The sequence below is a fragment of the Zootoca vivipara genome, chromosome 16 (assembly GCF_963506605.1).
Source record: "Zootoca vivipara chromosome 16, rZooViv1.1, whole genome shotgun sequence".
NCBI lineage: Eukaryota > Metazoa > Chordata > Lepidosauria > Squamata > Lacertidae > Zootoca > Zootoca vivipara.
Genome location: NC_083291.1, coordinates 36,638,493 through 36,653,318, shown reverse-complemented (window position 1 = coordinate 36,653,318; position 14,826 = coordinate 36,638,493). Strand labels below are relative to the sequence as shown.

The 14,826-nt window shown below is 45.6% G+C and overlaps 1 long non-coding RNA gene across 1 annotated transcript; it reads right to left on the bottom strand.

Moving 5' to 3' along the window:
• Nucleotides 1-13,532: 13,532 nt before the first annotated feature.
• LOC132591253 (uncharacterized) lies at nucleotides 13,533-14,826 on the bottom strand. Its single transcript, XR_009556868.1, has 4 exons — nucleotides 14,720-14,826; nucleotides 14,593-14,651; nucleotides 13,927-14,498; nucleotides 13,533-13,833 (listed from the first exon to the last, which is right to left on the bottom strand). It is a non-coding gene; the product is annotated as an uncharacterized LOC132591253 (long non-coding RNA).

Sequence of the window (14,826 nt, the reverse complement as noted above, 5' to 3'; positions counted from 1 at the left end):
AGGTGGGGAAGTATGTAAGGAGGCCAAGAACAAGCTCTGCTTGGTGGAAATCTTCATGCAAAATTCTATACGATGTGCTTCTACTTATGTTTAAGAGTTGCCTTAAATCAGGCAGCCTGGCTGAATAGTTACTAGGGTTGGGGAAAGTGGAGGCAGTCCGGAAGCTAAGTCCGGCAGCCAGGCACTCCTCAGCTTCCAAAAAAAGTTCCAAAACCGGAACACTCATTTCCAGGTTTGAAGTGATCAGGTTCCAAGAACTAAGCTTTTCGAAAACTGAGGTACCACTGTATTTATTTCCCCCAGTTTGAACTGTATTTCTTTTCCTCCCGGTGCTGATTTTCTTGAGTCAAAATGAGAGCACAGTGGTACCTCGGTTTGCGACTGCAATCCGTTCCGCGGAGGTGGTCGCTCGCCGAAGGCACACTTCTCCGCGTGCGTGAAGCGCCGATAGAGCACTTCTGCGCATCCGACGCCACGGAACCTGGATGTAAACACTTCTGGGTCCGCGGCCTTCGCTCGCCGAAGCGTTCGTAAATGGAGGTAGTCGTAAACCGAGGTTCCACTGTACCCCTAAACATTTTTTTAGAAAAAAAGCACTGAGTTATACCATAAAATTCTATATCGATGGAAAGACAATTTAATGAAGAATATAATGCAATAACTTTTATGAAGGATTGTTTATTACAACAGCAGCATAAAGAAGAAACGTGAAACACAAAAAATGAGATATACAGGTTAAATTTCTGTGTTGGCACTTTACGATAAATAAGTGGGCTTTGGGTTGCAGTGGGCACTCGGTCTCTAAAAGGTTCGCCATCACTGGACTAGAAGCCCTCATGGTTCCTTCCAATACTACAGTTCTCTGATTCTATATAACATGTGGTTCCATAGTTCGTGGGCAGAGTATAAGTTCTTGGCTTGTGAATTGGTTTAAAGAAAAACAAAGAGGAAACAGGATATGAAATAAAGTACAGCATTTGATAAGTAAGTGCCTGTTATTCATTACAAAAGTCAGTGAAACATGACGCGGTGTATTTGTTTTCCATACAAGCAAGCATAAAGAGAAAGCACATTGCAAAATGAACCTTGGGGTACAGACTGTCAATTTAAAACCAGAACAAAACCCAAATCTAACATTCTTCCCCCTGCTCTCTGAAGACACAAAAAACTGAGAATGAAACTCTGAATAAAGACAAATCTAGCTGGTGGACACACTGAATTCTTTAAGCTGCCTTGTAGTTAAAGGTAAAGGGACCCCTGACCATTACGGTAGGTCCAGTCGTGACCGACTCTGGGGTTGCGCGCTCATCTCGCATTATTGGCCAAGGGAGCCGGCGTATAGCTTCCAGGTCATGTGGCCAGCATGACAAAGCCGCTTCTGGCAAACCAGAGCAGCACACGAAAACGCCGTTTACCTTCCCGCTGTAGCGGTTCCTACCGGTATTTATCTACTTGCATTTTGACGTGCTTTCGAACTGCTAGGTTGGCAGGAGCTGGGACCAAGCAACGGGAGCTCACCCCGTCACAGGGATTCGAACCGCCGACCTTCTGATCAGCAAGCCCTAGGCTCAGTGGTTTAACCCACAGCGCCAAGCAGTAAAGATGTCTTCTACTGTTTCTAACATTTAACTGCTGCCCTGTGAATTACTCAGGAAAGCAGTGCTGTTAGGTCAAAAGCAAAATACGAGAGGCTATGCTGTTCCTAACCTGGTGGATGCATGCAAAATAAGAGGAAACACAAGAGGCCTGTCAGATCAAGAGAGACCCACTTGCCACCTGGGTGAGGGAAAGCAGGGTCGGGGAAGAGGGGGCTGGATGTGGTCTGTGGGGCACCTATTGGCAGAAACTTTAAACTGAACCTGAACTGGATGTTTTAATTTCTTTTAGTATTCCGCGCTAAATGTCCCCTAAACTGGAACAGCCATAATGGAGATACAAAGTGCAATGTAAGTTGTTAAACCAAATTACAGTACAATCAAAAGTACATTTAATATGAAATACACCGACTTGAGTCCCACCAGGGAAATATAATAAATAAATAAAATAAAAATAGTAATACACAATACCTGATCTGGATGTATCCTTGTATGGGCCACAGGCAAAATCTGCCGAAGGAGAAGCATTTGCCCACAACAAGCAGTGAAGAAAAAGCAAAACACCGAAGAGCATAAAAGGGACATTGGGGGAAGGGGAATATTATCTTTCTGGATTCTGGATTCATGAACAAAAGAGGTATTTCCCAGCATGCTTTCCTCACCTGACCTTGCTCACAATCATAATGATTAAAACCCTGGTAGAAGGGTGGTTTTCTACAACCTTTTCAACCTATCCTTTATTTTGCTATTAAAACCGTACCATTTTACTGAGTGGTGCTTACTCCCAAGTAAATAAATATGTGATTCTGTAAAGGTATGCAGCCACAGCAAAGAGAGGGTTGGACTTGGGCTAGTGGCATGGGCACAAAATTTTTCAGCCATAGCGCTCATTGGGTTACCTCACCCCGCTACCTCAGAGTATTGTGAGAATAAAATGGGGAGACCCGCATGTTTAAGCTTCTCGGTGGCAGAGCAGAGTAGGAATATGATTTTGTCCTGTGACCTCCAGGTATAGAGTGGTATTGTGGTATTGTGGGATGTGAAACACAAGAGCAGTCAAGAACAACATCCCTAGAGTGGACATAAAAGGGGACGTCTGGACCAGCCAGTCAGAACTTCCTGATTCCTCTTAGACTGGGACAGACTTCCTCTGCATGTGACTAGAGGTGGGCGTGACCTCACCTGTCCAGGTAACAAAAGAGCAGGACTGGTCAGCCATCTCTCTCTCTCTGACTACATTAGTCAAAGAAGCAACATCTGCTTAACCTAAGATGCTCTCTTGCCAGGAGAGGACAAAGGGGCTGTCTCATTATGGGATAGTTTCCAGGTGTATATTACTTTTCTAACTTAAGTCTGCCTTCTGGGATCCAATTGTGAACAGAATGTGTGAGTAAACTCTTTTTAAATACTTGTATAGAAGTCTTTTTTATGAGCGACTAAATGGGGACTTACCAAGGAAACTTATTATAGAGGCTTTAGCAAGCCTGAGCTAATGCATCCGCTGTGCAAGATTAAAAAGAGGAATGTTACTCTGCTGAATTGTAGAACTTGTTAACAGAAGTTGGAAAGCATATAATCAAACAATATTGTTATGTATTGGTTTAATTTGTGTACATGAGTTTCTCTGCTAGTCCTGTAACTACCTTTCCCGCTCCAGGGCGATTCAAATGGGTGCGGTGACAGTTGCTATTGGTTAGCACAATTTGGATCCTCACTCTGATAGGGTCCCGCCAAAATCTAAATGTATCCTTTCCCCAACCCCTGCTCCTGAGAGTATAAAAGGAGCTCACCCTTTCCCTCCAGTTCAGTCAAGATTCCTACTGCAATAAAGAAGACTGTTCTTGTTATGCTTGACTCCTAGCAGTTCCTTGCTAGTATGCTGAATCACTATTCTGAGCTGACTTCACGAAGAGCTGAAATCGCACTCACGACATAACAAATATATCCTCTCCTGCATCCCTGAACATTCCCACATACTGTATATCAATACAATATATCAATTCAATAAATAAACAGCGGATTGACCTGGAGAAAGCAGCGGGGCAAGCGGGGAAACCGCTCTCAAGACCTGCGGTCTCTAGGCACAGGTATGAGCAAAGTGTGGTCCACGAGCCCTCGCAGGGTTGTTGTGAAGTTGAAACTGGAGAGGGCAAGAATTGGCTTGGGCGACATTGCTACTACTATTTTTGTTAGACAGGGTAGAAACAAGATTATTGCCTCTGTATTACTATACTAGCCACTATGGATGTGGAATCTCTATATACCAACATCCCACACAATGATGGTTTACAAGCCATAAGGAACACCATTTCAGATAAAACCACAGCGGACTTTGCTACCAAACTCTGCCACTTTGTCCTTACCCACAACCACTTCAAATTTGGTGATGACCTGTTCCTCCAGATCAGCGGCACAGCCATGGGCACCCGCATGGCCCCACAGTATGCCAACATCTTCATGGCAGATTTAGAACAACGTTTCCTTAACTCCTACCCACTCAAACCTCTCCTGTACCTGCGATACATTGACGATATTTTTATTATCTGGACACATGGACAACAGACCCTGGAAACCTTCCACCAGACATTCAATGACTTTCACCCCACCATCAACCTAACAATGAACCAATCTATGCAAGAAATACATTTTTTGGACACTACTATAAAAATACAGGATGGACATATAGACACCACCTTATACAGAAAACCAACTGACCGACAAACATATCTACATGCTTCTAGCTACCATCCCAAACATACCAAACAATCCATCGTATACAGCCAGGCCTTACGTTACAACCGCATCTGTTCCAACTCTACAGACAGAGAATCTCACCTAAGAGATCTACAGCAAACCTTTTTAGAACTAAAATATCCACCTGATGAAGTTAAACAACAGATCAACAGAGCCAGACAGATACCTAGAGAGAACCTGCTGCAAGACAGACCCAAAAAAGAAAATAACAGAACACCACTAGTCATCACATACAGCTCCCAAGTTAAAACAGTACAACACATCATCAGAGATCTACAGCCTCTCCTGGACAATGACAGCTCCCTTTCTCAAGCTCTGGGAGGAAGACCTTTCATTGCCTACAGACAGCCACCCAATCTTAAACAACTCCTCACCCACAATAATACAACCACCAGACTTAACATGGACACTGGTACCAGAGCCTGCAATAAACCCAGATGCCAACTTTGCTGCCACATACACCCAGACAATACCATTACTGGCCCCAACAACATCCAACATACCATCTCAGGACTATTTAATTGCTCATCCTCTAACATTGTGTATGCCATCAAATGCCAACAGTGCCCTTCAGCTCTCTATATTGGACAAACAGGCCAAACCCTACGCCAAAGGATAAATGGACATAAATCTGACATCAGGAACCAGAAGACAGAAAAACCAGTAGGAGAACACTTCAATCTCCCAGGACATTCTATACAAGATCTCAAAGTAGCTGTCTTACTACAAAAGAATTTCAGAAATAGACTGGAAAGAGAAGTTGCTGAATTGCAACTTATCACCAAGCTCAAAACCATGGAGGGACCTGGTTTGAACAGAGATATCGGGTTCTTATCTCATTATACATGATAAGCGATCTTCAGCCATCTCCACCCTTGCTTTTTCATGCAAAACCATTTGCAGTCGTTTCTGGTCATCAACAGCTATCAGTCAGTCAATCACCCATTTCCACCACCCTTCTGAGTGATCCCCCCTCCCCATCCCCACCCCTCCCCACCCCTTCTCTACATAAGTGCCTGGAAACTTCCATTTCACTGTATCTGAAGAAGTGTGCATGCACACGAAAGCTCATACCAAAATAAAAACTTAGTTGGTCTTTAAGGTGCTACTGAAGGAATTTTTTTATTTTACTTCGATCCAGACCAACACGGCTACCTACCTGTAACCAAAAGTGGCTGTGTGATGCTGGAAGAGCTTGTGACCCCTAAGCCACCACGTCACCCTTAAAAAGTTACAACTGTCTTCTGTAAAATAGGACACCTGAGCATCTTATTTTTGCTGTTCTTCTTCTGCTAATGAGTGAATGTGATGCCATTTCTCTTTCATCCCGGCCTTTTCCACATTCTAAATAATCTAAATAGGATCCGTTTGTTTGTATATTTAGGTTACTTCCTAAACAAACAATGCAAAATTAAGATACAGTCTCTCTCTCTCTCTCTCTCTCTCTCTCTCTCTCTCTCTCTCTCTCTCTCTCTCTCTCTCTCTCTCTATATATATATATATATGAAGTATTTTGTTCCCTATGGCTGGGAGTGCTAGGATGGGAAGTATCCATGTAATCCACCTTGTCTTAGACACACACCAGTGATGTTAGGACTTTAAACCTAAGACGCTGGCAAATTAGCAAGGTCATGTGATTTAAGTTGTTAAGTCGTTAAGTTGTTAAGATGCTCAGTATATATAGAGCGTTTGTTTTGTTTGCCTGTGGGGTGTGGAGCAGTCATGTCTGAAAGCTCTGGAGGTGTTTCTGTTATTTTTCTGCAATAAAACTGTCTTCGAAAGTTGGGCTTCCGTGAGTCATCACCGCAAAGCTACAAGGATTTTACTACAACAAGAATCTAGCCGCTGTGCTTAACGCTCTGCAAAGAGAACTGTTCCTGGTCTGTACAGCGCAGCTGAAGCATTTTACTGGACCAGTGCAGAGAACCTCTTAAGTGATGCATCAGAGGAGCACCTTGCATCAGAGGAGGTTGCATTGGAAGTAAGCAAGGACACCGCAGGGGCTTGAACCCCGTCCTGGAAACCAGGCACTTTATAATTAAAATAATAACCCTCTCCATAATTTCGTTTCTCTGCATTTACCTGTTGAATGTGCAAACTGACTCCATTGAAGGAAAACAATATTGCATTTGAAGCATGGTAAAAGTCCAGTCTGTGGTGTCCATTCACAGGTGAAATTTATTGCTGGGCGTTGCAGTGATCGGGTGATGAGTATTTGTGTGTTTACAGTCCTTAAAGCAAACTACAAAACAAAATACTTGTTTCTGCACTAGTAATTTCTGAAAATGGTCTTCAAGGATGGCCTCCCTTACAGTGCATGGCAGTAATCCCACTCTGGAGGTTACCAGAGCATGGATAACTTGGGGCAGGACTATCCTGGTTCAGGAACAGCAATGGCTGGCAAGAAGCGCTCTTGGGCCTTTTTACACAAGCACAAACCCAGGTTTCAGCCTGCATGCCTTCAAGAGGGAGCTGCAAGCAGGGCTGGCTCTAGGTAGACCCCCGGTGGTGCGGTGTGCCAGGGCGACGGGCCGGTAGGCAGGGTGCCGCGCGGCTTTGCCGCATGGAAACCATGCTGCGCCCTGCGAGGGCAAGGGCGCCGGAGCGATCTCCGCCCCTCAGTGCCAGGGCAGCCAACCTGCTCGAGACTGCCCTGGCTGCAAGCTGCAAGTATAAATAGGACTTCAAGGCTACCCCATGCATTTTGGCTCCTCTGCCACTTGACCAGCTATTAGCTGCTTTCCCCCTGGTGGTAAGAGAGACAGAGAGAGACGCAGCAATGGGGATGGGGAACCTGTGTCTCTGCAGATCCTGCAAGGACTGCAACTCCCATTATCCCTGACCCTCGGCCATGCTGGATGGGGCTGAAGGGAACTGGAGTCCAGCAACACCTGGAGAAACACTATGATTAAGATTTTGCTTGTGTTTGTGTAATTGATTAATCAATATGGTGAGCTGGCTCAAATATATTTAATCAGTTAACACATGCAGACTAGAAAGTAAAGTACACTGGATAATTTATTAGAGCACCAGATTCTATGTACAGTACTTTGTCTTCCACCAAGGCAGTCCCAGGCTTGCCTGCTTCTCAGCACCCAAAATCCATCAATGTCCAAGAGTATCCGAGAGGAAAGAGTTCCCTGCTGGCTCCCGAACACAAAGCAACATCCTGGCTCTAAGGATGGCATGTTCAGTGCCTCGTAGCCCATGGGCAAGTCCAGAGTCCAGCCAAGACTACGGAGAAGGTTCCTGTTGCAACCATCTATCAAGCCACAGGAGGCCCAAACAGGTCCATAGTTTCCACCACCAAGGAGAGATGCTCCAGGAAGGAGCTGATGGACACACGCAGAATCCGGGCTTCATCTGCTCTCCATCGACTGCAAAAAAATAAATTTTGTGTAGAGTGAAACATAAAACGTCAACACTTGCACTCCACTTAACAGTCCAATGAACATGCCACTCCTTCTACCAATATCCTCTTTCTATTCCAGTCCTTGAGCTTCTCTTTTACTCTTGGCAGACACTGGGCACCTGGTCCAATACATATTGATGCCAGAAAATATACTGTTTCACTTAATTTATTTATTCTTATCATAGCACCACCTGAATGCTAAGGACTCAACAGAGAGGATGGGAGGAATGATTCTTATTCTCCTCCTCCTCTATATAGTATCATCAGCTTGTATAGCACTTTACAGAAAATACGAGGGGAGAGATCTCTGCCCTGACAAGTTTACAGTTTAAAATTTGGCACAACAGAGGAAGGAGAGGGATGTGGGGGCAGGCGAAGGAGGCGATGATTCAACTGACAAGTGCTCAGGTTCAGTTAGAGGCCTGGCTGCTGTAGTGTCCCTGCTCCAAGGAAAGGTGATTGGGGAGGCTTGAAGGAAATAAGTGAGAGGGATGCACAGAGGGGTTCTGAGAAGTTGGTACCAGGCATATGGGGTACCAGGGAGAAAATCTGGGGAACAGAAGATGTCTAGAGGTTGAGGAGCTACAAATAATAAAGTTGTTGTTGTTTAAACCCTGGTTCAAGTCCCGCATGTCATCCATTACGGCGCCACCTTGTCTCTCATCCTCCTGCAGCTTGTGCAGGAGACCTTCCAGCAGGCTGCACCCAGGATTCAGAGCCCACCATCTGCCCCGACTGGCACCACCCCTTGCCTCTTGTAGAAGGGGGCGCCTGGCCAATACTCACACATGCAAGATGTCCTCTGTCACATCCAGTTCCTTGCTGATCCCTTCTTTGCGGGGCTCAGGGTCAGGGGCCAGGGAGCCCAACGCAATCTGGGCCGATGATGATGATGATGGGAAAGGGATCCTCAGCTCACAGGTGTTGGGGTAGCGATAAGGAGCATAAAACGTACAATAAACCCCCCCCACACACACACATACACAGGCGCACACTGCCTACCTTTCCAACAAGAGACACTCTCTATTCAAGGTCACCTTTGTATTCTATGTTTAATATTTCTGGGATTTATTTCCAGTCCCTGGTTTTCGACTGAGGTGCTCTGACACGGATTAGAATCCCTGCTTATCCATGACTGTGGATGGGAGAAAATTCAAGACCGATGTTCAAATTGCAGGGTGGAGGGCAGAGGGGGCCAGTTTTGTGCCAACCTCTTTCGCCTACTATTTTTAGAGGGGGTTTTTGCATTGGAAAGCAGGGGAAGATATGTTATAACTAGAACAGAAGGGGGCCCAGGGCATGTGGATTTCATTAAAGGCCTTCCTACCTCTTTCCCTTCACCCCACTCAGTCGTATTTGCAGTTGTCAGTGATCAAAAAGCATTAAAGGGCAACTTATCCCCATTTCGCTCCTCTCAAAGAATCCTGGGCAATGTAACTTACCCCTCACAAAACTATAAAGTGCCCATAATACTTTGCAGGTGAAACCCTAGCAACCCATAACCTTGATTTCCCAGAAGCTCTAGAAATGCAACTTAGCAAACATGCATTTTATGCAAATGCATGTCGTGGGTCCGTGCTTAGAGTACCTTCATGCAAGTGACCACGGACTCTGGCCCCCTTCCCACCCTCCCAGCTCTGCCCACCCCTTCTGCCACCTTGTGGAATGCTCCCTCCTCTTGCTGAGCTTGGCAAGCAGGGAGTGTTCCAGTGCGTGGAGGGAGCAGGGGTCACATAATGGTAATTAATTTGTTGCTGATTTAGGCATTAGGGTTGCCAGACTCAATAGAGGACAGGACTTCTGTGCCTGTCAATAGAGGACAGGACTTCTGTGCCTTTAATTGCCCTGCTGATTTAGGCATTAGGGTTGCCAGACTCAATAGAGGTCAGGACTTCTGTGCCTTTAATTGCCCTGCTCTCTTTTGAGTCTGGAAACCTTAAAGAGAAACCAGCAGACACTTTGTTTAATTTCCAAGCAAAGGGTCTGCTGGTTTCTCTTTAATGTTTCCAGACTCAAAAGAGAGCAGGGCAATTAAAGGCACAGAAGTCCTGTCCTCTATTGAGTCTGGCAACCCTATTAGGCATCTGCATAGTGAAATGGGTTGCAGCATGGAAACTACTGTCCTCTGTCAGTGGAGAAATCTATCAGACGCAAGAAAATGCAGGTGGAACTTTGGTCCTGTTCACACTATACATTTAAAACACATGGCTTCCCTAGAGGATTCTGGGAACTGTAGTTTCTTAAATGTGCTGAGCATTGTAGCTCTGTGAGTAGTAAACTATAGTTCCTACGATTCTGGGGGTGTGTGTGGGACCATGTGCTTTAAATGTGCTTTGCATCTATGGCGTGGCTGTGACTTTTCACACATGCTTGATTTTCTGAGAAAGCTGTAAAAAACAACAACAGAGGTTTATGAGTACTGCTGTAGATTTATGGTGAACACGATGGTTTGTAGAATCATGTAGAACTTTCCAAGTTGGTCTCTGCCCAGGCCAGAGCACTTCTGTGGCATGTAACCAGGCCCAGAACATTGGTACCAATTGAGTGTCACACTTAGTGTCCCATGCACTTCATTCAAATACAGTAATATTGGAATTTTCACAAAGGGGAATTACACACACTAAAATAAATATTGGAAGAGGAAGTGTGAGTCATTGGTGCTCCCGTTTCCCAATATACAGTCTCTCTCTCTCTCTCTCTCTCTCTCTCTCTCTCTCTCTCTCTCTCTGTGTGTGTGTGTGTGTGTGTGTGTGAATTCTTGCTGCAGGGGAAGGTGTGCCGTTCCCTTCAGCAATATACCGCCCTGAAGAAAGAACGAAATTTCCACAAACTAATGTGGGAAATGTTGCAAAATGCCATTCTGGCCCTCCTGAAGATCTGGGTGGATAATTCTTCTAATGCCTGGGTATCCCTGACTTGCAGTGGCTCTGTAAGGATCTTTCTTAGCAGCCCTATCTGGAAATGCCTGGGACCCCACCTCCTGCATACAAAGCATGAACTCTGAAACGGGGCTATAGCCTTACCCCAACGTGCACCACTTACTAGGGATTAAGTCTTTGGAAGCACTCGGACTTCAGGAGAAAACAAAAGGGCCTGACTGAAAAGACAATACTGCATCCCTAGATAACCCCAATTGCAGAAATTGAACACGTCTTTGCTTAGAGTGGCCACTGACACTTGGCCAAAGGAATAGACACCAATTTGCATACGCTGTGTGTAGAAGCACATTTAAAATTACAGTATTAGTAGTTTCTCTCCTACTAAGTCGTAGTCACTAGACCCATTGATTTCAGTGATTCCGAGTATGACTTAGCTGGATAAATGATATTACCTTGAGTATGACTGATGTGTTAAAAAGGTAAAGGGACCCCTGACCCTTAGGTCCAGTCGTGACCGACTCTGGGGTTGCGCGCTCATCTCGCATTATTGTCCGAGGGAGCCGGCGTACAGCTTCCAGGTCATGTGGCCAGCATGACAAAGCCGCTTCTGGCGAACCAGAGGAGCACATGGAAATGCCGTTTACCTTCCCGCTGTAGTGGTTCCTATTTATCTACAGTACTTGCATTTTGACATGCTTTTGAACTGCTAGGTGGGCAGGAGCTGGGACCAAGCAACGGGAGCTCACCCTGTCACAGGGATTCGAACCGCCGACCTTCTGATCAGCAAACCCTAGGCTCAGTGGTTTAACCACAGCGCCACCTGGGTCCCTTTGACTGATGTGTTAGGTGACCCTATAATTCTACATGGGATTATTATACATCTCACTGTAGTGGGGAAGACTGTGGCCTAGGTGGTTGGGCTTAGTTTGCTGCCAAGGTGCTGTCTGTCAGTGCCCCTGCTCTTCCTTTTGTATCTTTCAACCAGACCTGGAATGCCCTGCCATTCAAATAGAGGACCCCTTCATACAGAGAGCTGTCGTCTGTCCACATCTTAAGCCTCTGATAGCCCTGAAAATTGACAACTGTCTTCTTGTAATATAGGACACCTGAGCATCTTATCTTCGCTGGTCTTCTGCTAATGAGTGGATGTCATGCCATTTCCTCTTTCATCCCGGCCTTTTCCACATTCTGAATAATCTAAATAGGATCCGTTTGTTTGTATATTTAGGTTACTTCCTAAACAAGCAATGCAAAATTAAGAGAGTCTTGTATATATATATATATATATATATATTGTTATAAAATCATTTTGGGGGGGTTGCAGGACACCATTACTAATGAACAGAGAGGGGTGACCGAATCTGACAGCTGCAGTTACCCAGAATCCCTCGCAACACCACCTTTATTCGCCTCTGCTCCACTCCAGAGACCCCCACCCCTCCCGCTCGGATGCAACCCTGCCCTAAGGATCAGCATATGCAAACATCTCCCAAGGATGCCATAAACTCACACATTTCCCCTCTCCACCTCCCCTCCGCCCAGAACAAAACAATGTTTCCAGAAGAAGGCGGGGGGAAAGCCGCCCAAATCCAAAATGACACTTTTCTACTCAAGTTAATAATCCAGCCCATTTTATGCTCCCTTACCATGAACCCTGCCTTTATTATATGTCCTCTTATATGCCTTCTTAGCTTATATGTCTGCTTATCTTCTATGTCTTATTATTATGAAATCCTTATGCGTATCCCTTAATGTAGCCACTATACGTTCCTTCATTATGTGCCTCCCAACGTTTGTAGGAAAATCTATCCACTGCCTCAGTATTACAATTGCTGCTTTATATAGGCTAGTACCTCTCTGTATTAGAATTGCTGTTTTATATCTTAGAACTGTATATGTCAGGACTGCTACCTTTTAATTAGAAATCCCTGTATTAGGTATGTTCTCCAGGTATATTTTCTGTATGAACCCTGTATGACCCCAACCCACCTGAACCTTGCCCTACTACCACCCTATACCCATTCAAGGACACACGGACAATAGAGGGATTAGCTGGAACAACTTTATTCAAATAAAATGTCATCTTCAACGTAGTCCATCCTTCCATGACCTGGAGGAAAACACCTGCCGGATGGACTTCCACTCCTCGGAAATCGCCAGGAACTGCCCCACCTCTGCACCCATCTCGGCTGATTGCCCCTCCTGCCAAACAAAGGAAAACACCATCAACAACAGGAGGAGAGCGATTGACATCTCGCCATGTGAAAGGAATACTCTTCTCCGCACCCAGCTAATCCCACCACCACCACCCACCCTCCTTGTCCTTCCCCTCCCTCCCGGTCCAGGGATCTCCACGAGGGGACAGGAGGGTATAAGAGGGGGCTTCACCATTCCCCGGGGTTCCTTCCTGCTTTCCAGAGGCAGGGACCCTACAGCTGTAGCTTTGCATTCTGCAATAAAAGGGATCTGTTTGTTTTACCTGACAGCAACGTGTGGTCTCTGTCATTTTCCCGATGGAGGTGAACTTAGCGCAAATTCCGGAGCTTCCGATCAGCGTCTGTCCTTCTTAAAAGGCAGCGCATTTTGGGGTCCAAATTTTCATAACAATATAAAAGTAGTCAGTTTTTTGTTCCTCATGGCAAGGAGTGCTAGGATGGGAAACATCCATGTAATCCACCTTGTCTTAGACACACACCAGTGATGCATCAAAGGAGCACCTTGCTTCATTTAACTCTTAAGGGGGAGAGATAGATAAAGAGAGAGAGAAAGAGAGGAGGGGGGAGCGGGGAGGGAGGTTGCATTGGAAGTAAGCAGGGACACCGCAGGGGCTTGAACCCCGTCCTGGAAACCAGGAGCGCCGACCACCAGCGTCTTTTGCTTTTTTTTGGCCAATGCAACAAGGTGAAAAGCAAAACCTGAGAGAACACTCTGAATACAGAATGTTCTCTCAGGAAAAAAGAAAACCCTTAAGAGTTATGAAGTTGCAGACAGAACACAATCGAGGTTTTATCCCTTGCCAAGCAAGGGATATTTACCTAGATGTGTTTAAGTCACAGAGTGCCATGTTGACTGCCATTAATTTTCAGGGCAGAAGAGAGACTGGTTCCAGTCTTCAAACTCTGCCTTTATGCTCACCTTTTTGTTTGTCGCTCTGAAGTGTGAATTCATGGGCCTGGAAGTTCCTTCTGCTGGTCTGTGAAAAGCAATCTGGACTCATTAGTTTGTCCCCGGCCCTTTTCCGCCAATTCCAGAGAAATGTTTTTGGAACACAGCTGTTCTTACTGACCTGACTTCTGCAGGAAGAGCTGGCTTCACCTGAGTGTGGTGGGCTCTTGGACGGAACTGTGAAGAGATCAAGCGGGGGAAATGGAGAAGCCAGCACAAAAGGATTGTACTGAAAAAGATCACTGAATTGTGAGGTATGAAGTTCACTTGCCGTTAAGTTTCCTGAAGGCTTGCAAAATTCTATTTCTTGTGTCACTGAGATGCACCTGGAAGAGACTAGGGTCTTCAGCAGCCCTCCCCTCCAGACACAGGAGCAAAAACAGCCGGTTACCTGAAGCAGCGCAGTCAAGACGCAGGTGTCTCTCAGTCCTACACTGAAGATGTTCATTTGATGTATCAAGAGCTCTGACATTGCCTTTTGTCAGTGGAGCAGATTTGCCTCCGGCACAGGTGAGGTCTGTAAAAAAAAGAGCTGGAACAAAACAAAGATGGCTGTCCCACCAAAAGATGTACCTTATTGTGTGGTGATGGCACAGGAAAGGGCCTCCCCTGCAGTGGTGTCCCGAGAAGAGACGTCCCTCTAGGTAGAAGCACGGAGAGCGACTACATTAGGCTTTTGAGTTCGCAGCTCTTCTGAAAAAGTGATTGAATAACCAACATTGCTCAATATAAGCTCTTTGGAATATTTAGTTTGCATATTTGATGTATGATTCCATTTAGAGCCTACCTTTTCTCCAACAGGCTCAGGGTGCTTGAATGGTCCCCCTCACGGCGACCTGAAAGAATCTTTGTACAAAGAGCTGCAGGCAGAGCACAACAGAGGTTTTCTCCTCAGCCAAGCTCATGATACTCACCTAGTTGACCTTCAGCCAGAAGACACACAACTGTATTCCTGCTATAATTACGATAGAGCATTTAGAGATTACTTGTTAGTTATTAGTGCCTATCGCCACCTCTGATA